Genomic DNA, 17,602 nt, shown 5'->3' on the forward strand with positions numbered 1-17,602 from the left:
TCTTTTTTAATCTACAAAAGATATATTGAAATATTTTGGAGGCAAAAAGTAGTTTTGTCTCAGCATTTCCAAGGAAACTTGCTTTTCTATTTTGACTGGGCTATTCCCTCCACAAAACATTTAGGATTTAGAAGTTTGCATCAAGATGTCAGAAAGGCACAATTGTAGTCTGTCATTGCCTCCAGAGAAATGTAATTGCTATCCCCTAGCTTGTGATTCTCTGATGTATTGAGTATAACTTTAAAATGTGTTTGATTTTCTAATTGAATACAAAAGAGAGCTGGGAAGCTGTTCTTGAGGAAGTGGGAATTTGGCAAAAAAAAAAAAATTATAGAAGTATGTTCTAAACTCACAAGACATTAGCCTTCAAATCAGATTATTAGGATGGCTGTGACATTCTTCAGGGAATATTGTTCGTCTGTTCCTGCTGTCTTGTTCAGCTGCACTGATGAGAAGATCTTCATTTGTCCTTTCTAATTCCTACATTTGCCTTCTTTTTTGCCAGCAGAATGGTTTTTGGAAAGGGGGGATGAAAGAGAGAAAGGGTGGGAGTTGATGTGTCTGCTGAGTGATCCTTTGTTGTTCTCAGAATACCAAGAAGACCTGCTATAGCCAGCTGGAGGCTACTAGCAATTAGTTCAGCCTCCTTGGAACTATGATTAAGAAATACTCTGAACAAAGCAAATGACAAGTCCCTACTCCTAACGGAAGGCAAAAACACTAGTCATTTGGAAATGCTGTGCCCAAACAATGTGCACTTTTACATTCAAGGGTCCTTCTTGGATTTGGAAATGTTATTCATAGCTAATATGACATTTACTGCAGTTATTAGAGTAGAAAATTATCTTATTTACTCGTATCTTGACTGTGTATATTCATGGGGCTCACTATTTGATGAAAAAGCATTATACATGGATATTCTGACCTGCTCCTTTGGAATATATTTAAAGTACAATGCATCTGGTAGACTACAAAGTGTAGTGAAATGAACACTGGCTCTGTACAATGTGTGATCTTGGGCAAGCCATTGAAAATTGTTTTATCTCAGTTTCTTCATTAATAATAAGAGAGGACTTTATTTCTTTAAAAAAATTTTTGGATGATATTTAATTTTTCCAAATACATGCAAAGATATTTTTCAGTATTCATCTTTGAAAAACCTTACAAAAGTTAAAAGGTTAAATGTGTGCAATTCTTCTAAACATATTTGTCATGCTGAACAAAAAGAAATCAGATCAAAAGAGAAAAAACACAAGAAGAAAGGAAAAAAACAAGCAAAAGATAACAATAACAATAAAAAGATGAAAATAATATGCTGTGATCCACATTCACTCTACATAGTTTTCTTTGGATGTGGATGGCACTTTTCATCACAAGTCTATTGGAATTGCTTTGAATCATTTCATTGTTGAAAAGAGACAAGTTCATCACAGCTGATCATCACATAACCTTCTTGTTATTGCATACAATATTCTCTTGGTTTTGTTCACTTCACTCAACATCATTTCATGTAAGTCTCCCAAGGTTTTCTGAAATCAGCCTCTTCATTTCTTATTGAACAATAATATTCCATTACATCCAAATACCATAATTTACCCAGCTATTCCCCAACTGGGTTGGCATCACTCAATTTCCAGTTTCTTGCATTACAAAAAAAAACAAACCAAAACAAACAAAAAAACTTATTACAAACATTGTAGAGACACTGCTAGATCAAGGAGTATGCACAGTTTGATAGTCCTTTGAACATAATGATGTAAATGTATTTAGCACCTTATACCAAGATAAAGTCTAAATGATGACATAAAGGGTGATATCATAAGCAAATTAGGAGAACAAGGTGTAATCTAAAATATGTGGAAAAGGAAGGAATTTTTGGCCAAAGAAGGATTAGATAAAATTATGAAATTCAAAATAATCTAATAAATAAGTAGATATACACAGGATATAGAAAGAATAGATGGAAGTTGATCTGAAAGAAGATTTGAGCAGGTAGGGAGACTGGAAAAGATTTCCTGAAGAAGCTGGGCTTTGGGTTGGATCTTGAAGAAAGCAAAAGAAACTAAATGATGCTCCTTTGACAGATTGCTCTCCAGAATGATTGGATTATTTCACAACTCCACCAACAATGCATTAGTATCCTAGTTTTCCCACATCCCCTTCAACATTCATCATTATCTTTTCCTGTCATCTTAGCCAATCTGAGAGGTATGAAGCAGTATCTCAGAGTTGTCTTTATTTGCATTCTCTAATCAATAGTGAGTGAGGACATATTTTTTATATGATTACAAATGACTTTAATTTCTTTGTCTGAAAATTGTCTGTTCATATCCTTTAACCACTTATCAATTGAGGAATAGCTTGTATGTATTCTTATAAATTTGAGTCAGTTCTCTACATATTTTAGAAATAAGACCTTTATTAGAAACATTGGCTATAAAATTCTTCTCCCAGATTTCAGTTTCCCTTCTAATCTTGGCTGCCTTGGTTTTGTTTGTGCAAAACCTTTTAAATTTAATGTAATCAAAGTTGTTCATTTTGAATTTTATAATGTTCTCTAATCCTTTTTGGGCAAAAATTCCTTCCTTCACATATCTTAGAGGTAGACTATACCTTGTTCTCCTAATTTGCTTATATCACTCTTTATGTCATCATGAACCTTTTCTTGGTATAAGGTGTTAAGTGTTGGTCAATACCTAGTTTCTTTCATACTATTTTTCAGTTTTCTCATCAATTTTAGTCAAATAGTGAATTCTTATCCCCAAAGCTGCAGTCTTTGTGGTTATCAAATACTAGAATACTACAGTCATTGACTATTGTATCTTGTGAACCTAACCTATTCCACTGATCCACTATTCCATTTCTTAGCCAAAACCAGATGATTTTGATGATTTGATGATGTAGTTCCTGGCTTTCTCTTGGCAGGTAGATTCCAAAATATTTTATATTATCAATTATTTTAAATAGGATTTCTCTTTCTATCTCTTGCTGGTGGGCTTTATTGGTAACACAGAAATGCTAATGATTTATGTGGGTTTATTTTAAATCTTACAACTTTGTAAAAGTTGGTAATTGTTTTAATAGTTTTTTAATCTATTCTCTAAATATATCATAATATCATCTGTGGAGAATGGTAATTTTGTTTTCTCATTCTATTCTAATTCCTTCAATTTATTTTTCCTCTCTTATTGCTAAAGCTGACATTTCTAGTAAAATATTGAATAATAGTGGTGATGAGGGATAACCTTGTTTTACCCCTGATCTTATTGGGAATGTTTCTAGCTTATCCCCATTACATATAATGCTTTCTGATGATTTTATATAGTTGTTACTTATCATTTTAAGGAAGCTTCATTCCTATGCTTTCTAGTGTTTTTGATAGAAATAGGTGTTGTATTTTGTTAAAATGCTTTTTTTTTTTGCAAATATTGAGATAATCATCTGAATTCTGCTAGTTTAGTTATTAATATGGTCAATTATGCTGATAATTTATCTTGCATTCCTGCATTTCTGGTATAAATCTCATTGGGTCAAAGTGTATTATCCTGGTTATAAGTTTATGTATTATCTTTGCTAATATTTTATTTATGATTTTTGCATCAATATTCATTAGGGAAATGACCTATAATTTTCTTTCTCTATTTAAATGGCTCTTCCTGGTTTAGGAAACAATACCATATCTGTATGATTAAAATGAATTTGATAGGACTCTTCTTATTTTTTCAAAATAGTTTATATAGTATTGGAATTAATTGTTCTTTAAATGTTTGGTAGAATTCCCTTGCAAATCTACCTGGCCATGGAGATTTTTTTCTTAGGGAGTACATTAATGGCTTGTTCAATTTCTTTTTCTCCAATGGGACTATTTAAGTAATTTCATTCCTCTTCTGTTAATCTGGGAAATTCATATTTTTTATATTTATTCATCATTTCACTTAAATTATCAGATTTATTGCCATACAATTGGGCAAAATAGGTTCTAATTATTACTTTGATTTTCTCTTCATTGGTGATAAGTTCACCTTTTTCATTTTTGATACTAGTAATTTAATTTGTTTCTTTCCTTTTTGTAATAAATTCAACCAAAGGTCTATCGATCTTGGTTTTCTCATAAAACCAACTCTTAGTTTTGTTTAGTAGTCCAATAGTTTTCTTATTTTCAATTTTATTAACTCTTCCAACTGCCCTGACAAAGATAATATTCTCAAGAGTTACATGTATCATCTTCTTATGTAGGGATATAAACATTTTAATCTTTAAAAATATAGGGTTTTTTCTTCCTTTTACTTTTTTATGTTTTTCTTGAATCTTGTATTTGGGGATCAAATTTTCTTTTCAACTCTTGTCTTTTCATCAGAAATGATCGAAAATCCCCTATTTCACTGAATATACATCTTTTTCTATAAAAGATAAGGCTTAATTTTGCTGGATAGCTGATTCTTTGCTTCAATCCAAGCTTCTTTGTCTTCTGGAATATCATGTCTAGGCCATTTGATCCTTTAAAGTGGACACTGCTAGGTCTTGGGCAATCCTGATTGTAGCTCCTCTGTATTTGAATTATTTCTTTATGACTGCTTGAAGTATTTTCCATTAATCTGATAATCCTGGAATTAATGTTCCTTGGAATTTTCATTTTGAGGTCTCTTTCAGGAGGTGATCAGTGGATTCTTTCAATGACTATTTTATCCTCTGCTTCTCAGTTATCAGGTCAGTTTTCCTTGATGATTCTTAAAAGATGCCCAGGCTCTTTTTTTTTTTTTTTAATCATGACTTTCAAGTAGTCCAATAATTCTTAGATTGTGTCTCCTGGATCCATTTTCCAGGTTAGTTATTTTTTTCCAACAAGATATTTTACATAGTTCTTCTACTTTTTCATTTAAAAAAAAATTTGTTTGACTGATTTTTGATGTCTCATTGAGTCATTCTCTTAAATTTGTCCAATTCTAATTTTAATGATATTTTCTTTAGTTAGTTTTTTAACCTCCTTTTGCATTCAGCCAAATATATTTTTAATGTAGTTGTTTTGTTTGGTGGATTTTTTTCCCCCATTTCATTTATTTTTTAAGAAGTAGTTTTCTTCAGTCAATTTCTATGCTTCCTTTTCCAAGGTAACTGGAACTAACTTTCATAACTCTCCTACAATGATTGCATTTCTTTTCCCAATTTTTCTTCTGGCTCTTTTATGATCCTTTCTGAACTCTTCCAAGAGAGTCTTTTGAACTGAAGATCCATTCATAACCCCCTTTGAAGCTTTGTTTGAAAGATTTTGTTTTTCCTGTCCTCTTTTGAGTTTGTGTTCTGATCTTCTTGGTTTCTATGTAGCTCTCTATCATCAGAACTCATTTGCCTTTTTTGTTCATTTTTAAATACATAGGGCACAGGGGAAATTGTCCTGTGCTTCCTTTGAAGGACAATAGGGTCTTCTCATTAACTGTGCTGGAGCCAATGGTGCTACAGGCTTCCCCATTGTGCTGAATGGGCCAGGCTTAGTCCCTCCTGTTATGTTAGAGTTCAGAAGCTCACAACTTACCTGCTATAGTTGTGTTGGAGGTTGGTGTGCTGATCTACTGATCTTTTGAACCAGGAGAGTATAACCAACACGGCTTTATTTTGACTAAGAGTCATCTACTAGATTCTTTGCACATATCTAATTAGGCCAGGAATCAATGCTAGATCAAGCTTCTGATTGTATTTTGGAGTGACAGAACCCACAAACATTTGGAGTGAAATACTTTTCCAGCTTAAGATATCATGGAAGGACTTCAAAAAAAATGTCTCTCTCAATCGAGCTTGATCTAACATTGATTCTGAGGGGAGCTGTGGACAGCTCAGGCAATTTCATGTCTACTTTTCACCATCTTGATTCCATCCACCAGGGCTTAATTTCTTAATCTGGGCTTCATAAAATTGTTAAAAAAAATTTTTTTATAACTTTCCCATCTACCCATCTATCATCTTATATGATATACTATTTCATATTGTAGTCTATCATTTTATATGATCTGCTATTTCCAACTTTTTGTACAGATAAGGGACAGATCCTGAGCTTTATTTCCAAGTGAATTCATGTTTATAGTGCCCCCAAGCACTTGAAGGATACACATGTAATAGTAATCATAATTTCTCCATCACTTCAAGGATCAGATTGAATCCCTCTACCAATGCAGACTGTAATATAATCAAAATAGATGATTTCATAAGTTGTGATAGCCAAACAATCATCTGGTGGCTTCTTTATTGCCAATAATCCTTTCTAAATTTAACTAAGTCAATTCTCAGTTGATAGACATGCAGATTATCCCTTCTACTCCTACTTAAAAACTTTTCAGTTACTTAGAATCTGCCAATGGACTAGCCTTCAAGAATCTTGGGATACCTTTCATTTACATTGGGACTTTGATGGAAGGATAATCATTATAACTCATGGAATAAAGGAAACAAGCCTTTATTAAGCACCTAACATGCACCAGAAATTGTGTTAAGTTTATTATAACTATTGTCTCATTTGATCCTCACAACAATGGGAGGTAGGTACTATTATGATATCTATTTTACACTTGAGGAAACTGAAGTAGAAGTTAAGTACCTTGTCCAATATCACATAGCTAGTAAATTCCTGAGGCTGGATTTGAAATCTGGTCTTCTTGTCTCCAAGCCCAGACATTTAATTTTTAGAGAAAATATAATTTATCCGATGAATGGTACAGAAAGTCTGACATTTGCTATCATATATTAAACAAATAGGATTTTTTTCTCCAAATAAAAAATCATTATGTACAGAAAGAATAAAATATTTTTACTCTTTTGTTTTTCTAAAACATACTTTCTAAAAACTAAAATAACTGTCAAGATTTATCTCATTATATCCCTATTGTTGCTATGAGATAGCAATCAACAATTAAAAATCAAGCATTAATATGTGGCAATATTCTTCTATGTGTCTTCTATGTGTCAATAACCAAACTAGCTACTAGTGATACAAAGACAAAAAAGAAATAGTTCCTGCCTTGAAGAAATTTATATTCTATTGAGAAGGTCATACACATATGCATAGGGGATATTATTTAAATAGTTATATCTATAATTAGTAATATTTTTGAGGGTATTATAAGTCATCCATAAGAGCAGAAAGTTTTGAAACCTCAAGGATCTTCATTTGTTATTAATTTTAAAAACGTCCCATTTGGCCAATGTCATAGTGGCTCAGTGGATAAAGTGCCAGCTCTAGAGTCAGTAAGACTAATTTTCCTGAGTTGAAATCCAAGCTCAGACACATACTAGCTTATTTGCCTTGGTTTATGCAAAAGAGATGGAGAAGGAACGGGCAAACTATTCCAGTATCTTTACCAAGAAAACCCCAAATGGGGTGACAGATTTGTACATGACTAAATAACAACATCACTCTTGAAAGGAAATCTGTAGGATCTCATCATCTTTATGTTTTCCCAATGGTAAAATGTTTTCTGCTTCATCAGGTATCAGTGTAGTTTTTAGAAGAAATTTTCCAAAAAATGATTGTGTTGTTTTTCATTATCAAATAAATACAACAGAAAAAGTAAGAATAAATGAATCATTATGAAATTTATTTTTTTTTCATTTGTGAGAAGTACTTTTGGTGGTTCCTGCACTAAAGTCTCCCATTTTATTGTATATACATAGCCCCCTTTTCCAAATTCCATGATTTTATTGCAGTTAAAAATATAGTTAGAGTTTGTGGGACTTTCATCTTCAATGAAATCCTGTATGATGCTTTGGCTTGCCTACCTCCCTAATCCCTCACTCTCAGACATTAAACACACAAACTCACTACTGTACATTGTACATATTCTGCTCTCACCTGCACCCCCTACCCCTTCAAGATTTCTTAGGGAGCAGTCATAAATAAGTCATTGTATAAGAGAGGTTATGTTTATGTTTAATGACAGGATCTCCTATGGCAAGATTTAAATTAAATACAAATACAGGAAAGTTTTCCTTTTCCACGTGTGCCAAATTTTTCCATGCACTCTTCCAAAGTCTAATGTGTGATATTTTAATCTTGAAAGAAAAGTGCCCACAATTCTTACCTAGATATTACTGTTATTTGTTCACCTTATATTCCAATATTTAGACGTGTGTGGTTTGTATCTAGTATGTAACATAGACATCATTTATTTATACTAGATAATTCTTGGAGTGTTTAGAAAATTTATTCAGCTGTTTTTCACTTTTGTCCAATTCTTCTTGACTCTATTTGGGATTTTTCTGGGCAAAGAGATTTTCTCCAGTTTATTTTACAAATGACAAAACTGAGGCAAACAGGATAAAATGACTTTTCCAGGGTGATACAGCTAGTGGCTGAGACCAGATTTGAATTCAGAAAGATGAGTCTTACTAACTCTAGATCCAGTACTCTATCCATCATGCCACATACCTGCCCTTTAAGAACTTTGATCCTATATGTAGTCAACATAAAAAAGCTAAAAAATGGAATAAGTAACTTGTAATGACAAATGATAGTATTTGATAAAAGTACAGATAAGGAGATATGTCCATATCTAATACTAGAGTATATTCTTCCAGTATATTTTGTCATATAAGATATATACATATAAAATATCATGGAACAATTAAAAAGGTTAAAATAGCAGTAGGTGACCAGTAATAGAAAACTAATTGCCAGATTACTACTGGACTACTGAGGACATGATGCTGAGCCTTCAGTATCAGAGGAGAGCCAAGGATAGGCAACCTCACTTTGGTAAAAGAGAGAGAATCCTTGCCTTTGGATCTCCCCAGTCTGAAGAAGAAGCCACACCCTCTTCCTTCCAAGGAACTCAAACACCGAAGGGAAGACAACTTCTTGTCTTCAAAGAGTTCTCAGTCTGAGGTATAGACTATACATTTGGAGATAAACATACTTCATTTACTTAAAATTAGTTTAATCCTTGAAGAAGAGCTGTTTACTAAATGCAGACATTAGTTATAATTGAAGCATAAAACTGAGTTGAATCTAACTTCATCTCAAGGTTCCACTTTTACCTATATCATTCATGATACCAGTAGACTCTAGGACACTTTAGAAGCACTTTAGAAATATAAGGAATGATGACAACAGACAGAAATCCTCCATGAGGAAATATAACTTTTAGGAGGAATTCCATCACAGCAGAATAATGTTATCCAACTGAAATGGGACCAGGAGGAAAGAATAATCCAGCCTATTCATGCCAAAACAGTTCATTGGGCTATCAGAGAAGACTAGATCTGAGATAAAATTTCGATCACCCCTTGGAGGATTTGGCTAATTTGATTGGATACCTAGAGTATGTGTTTGTATTTCCTAGGAGATAAGGTTACCTAGGAGGTACAATAGAGCCACTAAGCCTGGAGTCAGGAAGGCTTACTCTTCTGAGTTCAAATACAGTTTCAGACACTTACTATTTGTGTGACCCTGGGCAAGTCACTTAATCTTGTTTGTTTTTATTTCCTAATCTGTCAAATGAGCTAAAGATGGAAATGACAAACCACTCCAGCTTCTTTGCCAAGAAAACACTAAACTGGGGTCACAAAGGGTCAAATGTGACTGAAAAATGGCATTTGGGAAAATGCCAGCAATAAGAGTTGTCCTCATAGGTTTGGCTGTTTATCACTTTCCTTAGGTGTACTTGTCTCAAGGTGTTTCATCCCTCCTACAGAAATCTTTGGGGAACTATCTCACTTGCTTCCCTTTGCCAGTAGGAAATCTGATCTAATTATGGTCTGAAAGAACTTAATCAATTCTAGCATGTCAAAATTGCCTTCTTTTGAAAAAAAAGGTTTATCCAGGTACATATCAATTTGGGAATGATTGAATAAATTATAGCATATGAATATAATAGAATTCTAATGTGCTAGAAGAAATAGAGAGAAGTGATTTCAGAGAAACCTGGAAAGGCTTGTATGAACTGATGCAGAGTTACAGGAGGACAGCAAATTATCTAATAAAAGTACCACAAAATAAAATTGTAAAAATGAATATTTTTGAAAGATTTAAGAATTCTGATAAATGCAATGGTAAATAATAAATCCCAAGAACTGAAGATACAGAATGTCATCCACCTGCTGACAAGAGGTGATGGACTAAAATACATAAAGAAGATACACATTATTGAATATGGCCAGTATAGGACTTTGTTTTACTTGTTTGTTTATTTGTTAACAAGGGTTTTGTTTTGATTTGTTTTATTTTCAGGGTATATGGGGGGAGGTGGAGGAAAAATAATGATTCATAATTTAAAAAAGAAAAAGGAAGAAGATAAAGCAATGACATAGCTCTCCAGAAGTAATCTGACAGCTGAAAAGATGAACATTCAAACAGGTGGAGAAGATAATTTAGTGCAAAGGTCATATTGCAGAATGTCAGTGCCTCACATAGTAGAAATGAACTACTCAGTCTGAATAAGACTGCCTTGCCTTTATCCTCATCCCTAGGCATTTGAAGGTACTTCATTAAGCAGTCTCCTTGAGAGTCTTCTCTAAGGAGTCTGTCAAGTCTGATTCCTGTTTCCATCTTGCACAGCCTCTGTGGTTCCTACAAAAATGGAAGGAAAAGGAACAAGTCTGATTCCTGTTTCCATCTTGCACAGCCTCTGTGGTTCCTACAAAAATGGAAGGAAAAGGAATTAGGAACTTTCCTATTCTTCTGAGAGAAACAGAATCTTTCATTTGCTTCTTTCTGTTGTATGTGCCTTATCTCCAGACACTCCTTCACCTCCACCCTCTCATCTTCTGTATGTAAGGGCCTTTACATTCAAATGAAGTCAATAAAATATCTATTGAGCACTTATCATATAAGTTCAGATATTATGGAAAGTTTAAAGAACTATGAGATTCAGTGTCTGCTTTCAAGGAGCTTCCAGTATATTTTTGCATATCAGATATATATATATATATATATACACACACATATATATGTATATATAGTCATATAACAATTAAAAAACTTAAAATAGCAGTAGGTGACCAACAATAGAAAACTAATTACCAGATTATGAAGGACATACTGGAAGAAGAAGCAATTGGAAGGAGAGAAACTGAAAAGACAGAATATTATAATGGAAAAGGACACTTAGAACCAGAATATCTAAATTTGGGTATCAACTCTAATATTTATTAGCCATTGGAATTTGGGTAAGATCCTTTGCTGTGTCCAGACCTTGATTTCCTTATCTGTAAGATAAAGAGGTTGGACTTGGTAACTTCTACTTTCTTTTTTTTTTAAGTTAATTGTTTTATTTTTTTCTGATTTTATAAATATATATATAATATATATATATAATATATATATATTTATATATATATATATATAAACTTTTAAAATACCATTTCTTTGTGAATCATGTAGGGAGAAAAAAATCAGAACAAAAGGGAAAAACTATGAGTTTAAAAAAACCCAAAAAAGTGAACATAGTATGTGTTGATTTACATTCAATCTTCATAGTTCTCTTTCTGAATACAGATGGCATTTTCTGTCCAAAGTTCATTGAGATTGCTTTGGATCACTGAATTGCTGAGAAGAACCAAGCCTTTTATAGATGATCATCATACACTCTTGCTGATACTGTATATAATGTATTCCTGGTTCTGCTTGTTTCATGTAAATCAGCATCAGTTCATGTAAATCTTTCCAGAACTTTCTAAAATTAGCTTGTTCATAATTTTTTACAAAACAATGTTATTCCATTACTTTCAGCCATTCCTCAATTGATGGGCATATATTCATTTTCCAATTCTGTGTCACCACAAAAAGAACTACCACAAACATTTTGCACATGTGAGTTCTTTTCCTTTTTTTATAATTTTCTTGAGATAAAGACCCAGTAGTGGCACTGCTGCATCAAAGAGTATGCATAGTTTTATAGCTTTTTGGACATAGTTTCATACTGCTGTCCAGAATGTTGATCTGTACTTTCAACTTTTAGTCTATGACTCTATGTTCTGAGCTTTAGGTTCCTTATGTATTAAAAAATGAGGTTGATCCAGATCAAAGCTCTGACCCTGGGATCCATGAATTTGTTTAAAAAAAATTTGGATAGTTTTTCAAGGTAATTGGTTTCTTTTGTAATGTTCTGTATTTTATATAACATATTTTAAAAGATTATTCTGTGTGGGGTCCACAGGCTTCAGTAATCTGCCCAAAGGGTCCATGATACACACAAAGTTAAGAATCCTTAAAAAGTTAAAAATTAAATAATCGATAAGGTTCCTTCTAGTTTGAATATTCTAAAATTTTATGACAAAGCAACTATGATTATAGTACAAGTCTAAAGTTATAGAACAGTGAGCTGGGACAGTGGCAATAAAAAATTGAAAAGAAAGGATTTACAAAGAGATGGTCAAATAAGAATTAGCAGATCTTCTTTTGTCTCCCCAGTAGCATCTAGTACATGACTGAGAAATAGAACATAGTAAGTGATCAAGAATCAGATTGCTGCTAACAATGAAAAAACATATGAGATTCAAAAAGACTTTTCTGTAAAAGGTTATCTTTAATTAAATCCAATTTAAGAAATAGCTATTAAGCTTCTACTATGCCTGAAGTGAGCATCTAGGTGGTACAGTAGATAGAGCACTGGGCCTGGAATCAGGAAGACTCATCTTCCTAAATTCAAATTTGGCCCCAGACATTTACTAGCTGTGTGACTTTAGGCAAGTCACTTAACCCTGTTGGCCTCAGTTTCTTCATCTTTAAAATGATATGAAGTAGAAAAGGGCAAACCATTTCAGTTTTTTTGCCAAGAAAACCCCAAATGGGGTCATGAGTTTGTGGGCATTCTGAGTGATCAAAGAATTCAATCTATCTGAAATTTTACTATTTGTTCTTTTTCCAATATATCATCCTACTTTCTAATTTATAACAATATTTTGATATTTTTTCTATTGTTTTTATTGAGCTACACATTTTCTTGAAAGTTCATGTACTTGTAAGTTCTTATAAATGTTTTCCTTCATCCTCCATCTATTTTATTGAATAATGTTCTGCCTATCCTAGCAGTCTATTAGCGTCTTACTTAAAAATCCCTAAAGTCACTGGAGGCAAAATGAGACAATTGTGCCTTGGAAGTCTTTTCCAAGAGCAGTGCTGACAAGCAGAGCTTGTCCTTTCGTACTAGGAGAAATGAATTTACAGATAGAAACCAACCTGGATTTCTCTGGTCTGAACTCAGATCACATAGGACTTTAATCGTTGAACAAACGAACCTTTAATAGCGGTTGCACCATTTGGGTGTCCTGATCCAACATCGAGGTCGTAAACCCTAATTTTCGATATGGGCTCTCAAATAGTTACCCTGGGGTAACTTGTTCTGTTGATCAAAAGATGGGTCAATTACTGGTATTGTTACACTTGGATTTGTTAATCTGGGTTATATTCATTCGGAGGTTACTGTCTGGTAGGAGAATATGGGTATAGAATTTTTTTTTTAATTGAAGTATTGCTAATAATTCTCTCTTTAGAAAAGAGTTGTTTTCCACAACTGCACTTACAACTAACACATGCTTTTAAAAACTGTCATATCAAGCATTGAACTTTATAGTCCTTCCTATAATGTATCAGTTTTGTTCATGATATGAGAGAATCAATGAATGAATGGGTCTGCCAGGATCCAAACAGTTTCCCTTCTAATCAATGTAGCTTACTGAAACCAGACTTAATATTGCTAAAACAGGACTTTGGTCCTGTCCCTATGATACTTAAACATTTTCACCTGTTTGTGATATCTCTATGTCTTCCTATAAGTTCTTTGTAGTCAGGAATCAAATTTAATACCTCTCTGCAGTCCCCACTATCCCACACACCAAAGTTGGTGCAGGCTCTTGCAAAATAAATATTCGTTGTCTTGATCTTTCAGTTCTTGATCTCAGTTTCATAAAGAGCCCTCTTTTCCTCTGTCAATTGAAGAATAAGTTAAGAAGGTGCCCCTTCTGAAAGTCAGGGACTATTTGAATGATTTTTGTCCCTTTGGGATGAAGAATAAGGTCTTAGTACTACCGCATGTGGATGTCATTTAATTTCAAGGCAACCTCAAGGATGTGAAATAAATGAAGATAGCAGCTAACAGAGCATATCCCCAGAAACCAAAATGTAATTGAAGTAATACTGAAGTCTCTTTTGGAAGAAGCAGTTCTTAATTGCAAGAAATATATAGATAGGCTTCCAAAGGGACTTTAGTGCCTAAGAAAAATCCAAGAATTGAGTAAAATGAATGAAAGGAAACTGCATTATTTTCCTTCTTTTTCATGTATAATTAAGCTGCATAGTTATCTGACATCTTTACAATTTCACTTAGAGGTCACCTATAATAATTTATTTCCTAATGTTGGACACTTAAAGAAAAGTAGATTATACAAGGAGAATATAGTAAACAGCATCAGCAATAAACTGGAGCATCAATTTTTCATTTTCAGTCCAATCTCTAAACTTTTAGGAGAAACTCTGTGTGATGCATTGTCGACATCCTTATGCATCAATAAAATTGATTGGAACATGTTGAATCAAACCCACAATTAGAGTGAAATTGGCAACACTAATATGTGTTAATGATAAGTGGGCTGCCTAATTTTGAGAAATGGTAACGATTAGAATTCAGCTTTTAAAGCTTTTCATTGGTTTTCTTAGTAAACTTAACCTTGCTTTTTATTTTAGCTGGAGTTCACCTAGTGTGCTTGAATGAACATCTTCTCTGTCTGGAAGCTAACTGTTGTTCTACAGCCTTAACAATGGTGATCATTGGTTATTTTTCTCAGTCAAAGGACAAAAATAGTGATTGTTACAAGATTGGTAAGTGATGCTGTTGATAATACTCAGTTTTTATCTGTGCTCTTGACAGCAGACATATGATATTACCATTTGATAAAAAACCTTTCCATAGGGCCACTTAGTTTCAGTTTGTTTTCTCGATAGGGTGTTTGGCATAGGTTTGGAAATGTTAGCTGAATTGAACCCAGATAAACTATCTTCTCCTTCGTTAAGTGGAGGCACAAGTGAAAATTCTTGAATATTTCCTGAATCATTCCTAAAATGTTTTCTGTGCAACTTTGTGGTACTAAGAGAACAAAGGAAGAAGAAAAGGATCCATGTGTAAAAAAGAATAATGACAGCTTTTTTATAGTGGTAATGAACTGGAAACTGAAGTTATCTATCAATTGGGGAACAGCTGAACAAATTTTGGCATACTCATGCAATATAAAACTGTGGTACTGTAAGAAATAACCAAATGGACAGTTTCAGGGAAACCAGAAATGGCTTGTATGAACTGATCCAGAGTGAAGTGAGCAAAAGTTAGGGGAAAATGTATATGATAACAAGAACATTACAAACACAAACGATTTGGAAATGCTTAAGAACTCTGATGAGTGTAATGGAAATCAGTTCTAGAGATGGCTGATGATGAAAAATATTATACACTTTCTGAGAGAGAGATAATGAATTCAATATTTAGAATGAGACACATTTTTTGATGTGGCCAGCATCAGGATTTCTTTTTCTTGACTATACATATTTTTTAAAAGAGTTTTGCTTTTCTTTCTTTTTTCCCCCATAAAGGAGAGGAAAGGTGGAAAACAAAAAAGTAAATGCTTTAAAAATTTTTTTAATAAGTTGCCTAGCAATAAAATAATTGTCATGTGACCTCAAAATGTAAGAATTGGCATGGATATTATTAAAAGACATAATTTTTAATGTAAATATTTTATGCTTGGTATGTTTGGATTTTTAAATATATTGTTTTTCTTCTTAAAGGAAGATGTAGTCATTTAAACTAATGTTTTGATTTTACAAAGCTTGTTGATAGCTTCAATTTCCTCATCACCTTCACTTCCAAATATACTCCTCCTCTCTGCTATACAGAATACTATTTCTTATAACAAAGAACAAAAGAGAAAGAGAAAGATCTAGTTCAGCAAAACTTACTAACACATTGGGCATATTATTTTCTTCATGTTGCTTATATTATTTTCATCATTTTATATGTTTTCTCATGCTTCTTCAGATTTCTCATACTGATCATTTCTTATGGTACAGTGTCATTGCATTAAGTTCATGTATCATAACTGATGTCAGATGTCATTCTACAGTCAACCAACATCTACTTTGCTTCTGGTTCTTCGCTATTAAATAAGTTCTGCTTTTAGGATTCTGTGGTATATGAAACCTTTTTTTCGGTATTTGACCTCCTTGAGACATATACTTAGCAATGGGATATCTGGGTTAAAGGATATGATCTAATATTTCAAGACACTGGACTGGATAAGGAGTCAGAGGGTAAGGGTTAAATTTCAGTGCTTCCATGTCATTTTTAAAAAGTCATTTTTATTTTTCAGGTAACAAGTATTTTTTAAAAAATATTTTCCCAATTACATGTTAAAACAATTTTTAAACTTTTTAAAAAAAGTTTTGAGTTCCAAATTCTATTCTTTCCCTCCCCATTCCCTGAGATGGTAACCAACCATATATACATTATACACAGGCAACCATGGAAAACATTTCCATATTAATCTTTTTGTACAAGAAGACTTGAATAAAAAGAAAAGAATGAAGGAAAGAAAGTAAAAAATAGCAGGCTTTAGTCTGTATTCAAATAATATTAGTTCTTTCTCTGGAGGTGAATAGTATGCTTCATCACATTAATCCTTTAGTATTTTCTTGGATCATGGTATTGCTGAGAATGTCTAAGTCATTCACAGTTCTTCATTGAACAATATTGCTGTAACTGGATGTAATATTCTTCTGCTTCCGTTTACTTTGCTTTGTATCAGTTTCATGTAAGTCTTTCAAGATCCTCCTCTGGATTGAGTAAATTAAAAAAATTAACTATTAGATGGTACATCAGATAACATCAGGTCTAAATGGTTCTTGGTCTTATAAAATTTTAATCACTTCCTTATATATCTGGAATATAAAACCTGAATGCAAGAGTATAAGTTAAAAAGTATTGCTTCCAAGATGTTTCTGCCAGGTAACTCTTTTCTTTGTAAGTTGTTGGTATAAAACTTTTACAATTTTATGTAACAATTATATTTTATTTTGTTACCTTGTTAGTCATGTTTTCTTCCCCTATTGCTGTTATTGTTTTTGTCCTTCATTCTTAAAGAAGACTATGACATCAGGGAGGTGATGCCCTCCATGCAAGTGAATTGGATTTAAATGAGGGAGGGTTGTTCAAGGTCATCTGCCTCACTTTCCCTTCCAGAGGCATCTGGATCACAAGATAAAAATCAAGATGCCTGGAGATAGTCTTCCCCATTCATCGATCTGAAAGGTAATTTCTTCTTCATTTCTTTAATTTGGTTATGATGACACTTCTTTCTAAGTCATCTTTTATGTGGTGTTTCTTAGTATATTATATGAGGATGTTAGTCTAAACCTAATTTCTTTTAGGTTATTGTACACCTTTTTCCAGAAGTTTTCATCAAATAGTGAGTCTTTCCTCTTAGTGACTGTAGTTTTTGGATTCACTAGAATACTATGATATGTTTGCTTCTGGATATTGTATACCTAATCTGGTCCACTATTTGACACAACTACTTTCTCTTTCTTTGACCTGCACCAAAAAGATTTAATGATTTTTGCTTTATGGTATAG

Source organism: Sarcophilus harrisii, chromosome 3 (assembly GCF_902635505.1).
Source record: "Sarcophilus harrisii chromosome 3, mSarHar1.11, whole genome shotgun sequence".
In the NCBI taxonomy this organism is placed as follows: domain Eukaryota; kingdom Metazoa; phylum Chordata; class Mammalia; order Dasyuromorphia; family Dasyuridae; genus Sarcophilus; species Sarcophilus harrisii.